This window comes from Phaseolus vulgaris, chromosome 10 (assembly GCF_000499845.2).
Source record: "Phaseolus vulgaris cultivar G19833 chromosome 10, P. vulgaris v2.0, whole genome shotgun sequence".
NCBI lineage: Eukaryota > Viridiplantae > Streptophyta > Magnoliopsida > Fabales > Fabaceae > Phaseolus > Phaseolus vulgaris.
This window is the reverse complement of record NC_023750.2, coordinates 18,191,508-18,194,556: the sequence shown is the minus strand read 5'-3', so window position 1 is coordinate 18,194,556 and position 3,049 is coordinate 18,191,508.

Genomic DNA, 3,049 nt, shown 5'->3' with positions numbered 1-3,049 from the left:
AGCACGGAGTTAATGCATTCCGCTAGATTTGTGGTCATATGACCATACCTCTTTCCCCCATAGTATGCTTGAGTCCATTTCTCTAACAGTATGCGATCTATCGAGGAAACTGCTTGCTTGAACTCAGATTGCAAAACTGATAGTTTTGCCTCTACATTGGGTTGCTTCATCTCATAAGTTGTCATAAAGAAGTAAATGAAATTAGTTAAATGGTAAAATGTCATAATTATCTCTGAGGGAAGGTGAGGGATGTTATTACCGATGTTAATCAACTGTCGTTTGAACTCGACATTTTTTAATTTTTTTATTGAAATTAGATGTGATATGGCATATGCAATACACAAAAATGAGGTTGTCTCCTTCTCATCCAACTTCTTTGGATTGTTATGCTGAAATTATATCGGTTCCTCTATCAGTAATCATGCACAAATTCAATTAAGGTGTAACATATTTTCGCAATAATTAGAAGACCAAATCAGAGCCTTCTGAGTCTTATTGCCTTCAACAATTGCAAACGCCAATGGAAATATGTTTCAATTCCCATCTTAAGCGATTATGGTCAACAATGTTGCATGGTATCTTTCGGTTTGAAATGTCCCATCAACTTGTACCATTGGCTTGCAAAACTTGAAGCCATCGATACAAGGCTTGAAAGACCAAAACACGTGATCCAACGTGTAACAAGATTTGTCTTGAACACCATCAACCATACAAGGAGAAGCCATATACTGCACAATTATTATATCTGTGATGAGGAAAACCATGAGCCCAAGGGCATGGTGAGGAGGAACTTGACCAAAACATAATTTCAGACTTAGGTGTTACCATGAAAAGAGGAAGGTTTAGAAAGGCTTAAGAGACATTGCAACACAAGGTGACTAATCTTTTGGAGGCACTACAAAAAAACGTCTGTGGCGGTATCGCGTACCGCCAGAATTCTTGCCGCCACAAAGTTTAATGTGGCGGTCAAATGAGAACCGTTGTAGCAGACACCATAGTATGCATTGTATAATGTGGCGGTTTTAAGCGTGCAATTGGCGTCAGTTATAAATGTCGTAATTTTAAAACTGGGTAAACCAATTCTAACGTAAATAGTGGCAGTTTTAACCGCCACTTAATACAGTATAGTATGACATTTATAATATACTTTATAACTGTCATAATTCGAATATTAAATATTTAATTTTATTTTTAATATTTATAATAATTTATTTAATTCTATTTTATAATTTGATTTCATAATATTATTTAATTTCATATTATAGTTAAACTTTAATTTTATTTTTAATATTTATAATAATTTATTTAATTCTATTTTATAATTTGATTTTATAATATTAATTAATTTGATATTATGTTTCATAATATATATAATTAAGTTATAACATAAACTAATTTCATAATATAATTAAAATTGAGAAATATAATAATCAAAAGATGAGTTCATTCATTCATTGAAAGAACAAAGTTGATTATGTCAAACTAATCCAAACAACAAGTAAATTAAATTGTGAAAATGTAAATTGTTTCACTTTCTAATTCTCAAGCTAGGAGTTTGCACCAAGGCTACTGAGCAAATTATCCAAAGTATTCTTTTTCAGCAAATTAAGCTCCCATTGAGCTCGTACTTCTTCCCTTGCAGCCCCAAGCAACAAATTATCATGTGATATAGAAGTCTTGGTACAACTCTATAACAATATGCTTCCAGTTTCTAGATCAGCTCCATAAAGCACCTGGAAGTGATAGAAAATTAAATGTAAGCAGAACAACATATAATAAGGGCAACAAATAGTGCGATTATCCACTCTCATTCTGGTGCATCTTCTCCTTTTCCTCTTCATATTACTTTGAACCCTTGACATTAAGTAATAGAGGAGAATGAAGGCAATTATAGTTAATTCATCAATAATGAGGCTAATACTAATTTCTAACAGAAATAAATCATGTATATTTTATAAATAGACCTTTTGGAAATTACTACAATCTAGACATCCATGGATGACTCCCAGAGGAAGACAAGCTCTTGAGGAAAAATTCTGCATTAACATTCATATGTAAGATTCAATATTATCCTGATTAAAGTCTATTTTGTGATCAAGCGCACGGTAGAGAGAAGCCAATACAACTAACCCCCAACTATAATTCCTGAAGTTGTTTAAGTCAACCAACAATAATATATACATTATATGTACCTTAATGAATCAGGCATAAATAGGCTTCCAATAAGTGTTAATATGTGGGCTCGAGCATGTTGAGCAATAACATCGTCGATTGCATGATGTGGCAGTTCTTGAAAAGTGTTGTTAAGACATGACAAATTAATTGCATTTCCTTTCACCGTTGTAGCGGGTGGTACAAATATGAGTAACTACTCACACAAAGATACTAAATCACCACTAGTAATCCCGGTGGTTGCATGCTGCTTTTACAGTGTTGGGCGTGGGAATGCCTAACACGCATTTCTCCACAACTTCAACCATTAACTGATGAAGAAGTTGAATAAGGCGTTGGTTTCCCACTCGGGAAAAGGTATGTTATTTTTGTATTAATTTTCGAGACAAGAAAACAAAGTTCAACTCAAGTTATCTTAATTGTAAATTTCTTTATATTTCTTTGTTTACATTAGGTAGACTTGGAGGATGCATAGGACATATACATGAGGAACCACTATTCCCCAAATACAAGCAATGTTTGATAGCATTAAAGCTAGAGAGGTTGTAAACAATATATAAACTAACATACCATTTTAACTGAAAATTTCATATTACTGATGTTTCAAACATTTATTTACAGTTTCTTTGGACTCTATATCAAGTGGATTATGTTAGGCTTTTGATCACTATTGAGTTTTCCCCAATTGCACGGGCGGTAGTTCCTCTCATATGTTTCACAACGGTTGAATTTCATCATGTTCATAAGGTTATGCGTCAATTTGGATTTTGACAGAGTATTCCAAGTGACCCATTGAACCTTAATCAACTTCACAAAGAAGATATGAGAGGACAAACTGATTGATATTAGCCACAATATCCTGCCCCATGGATAACTA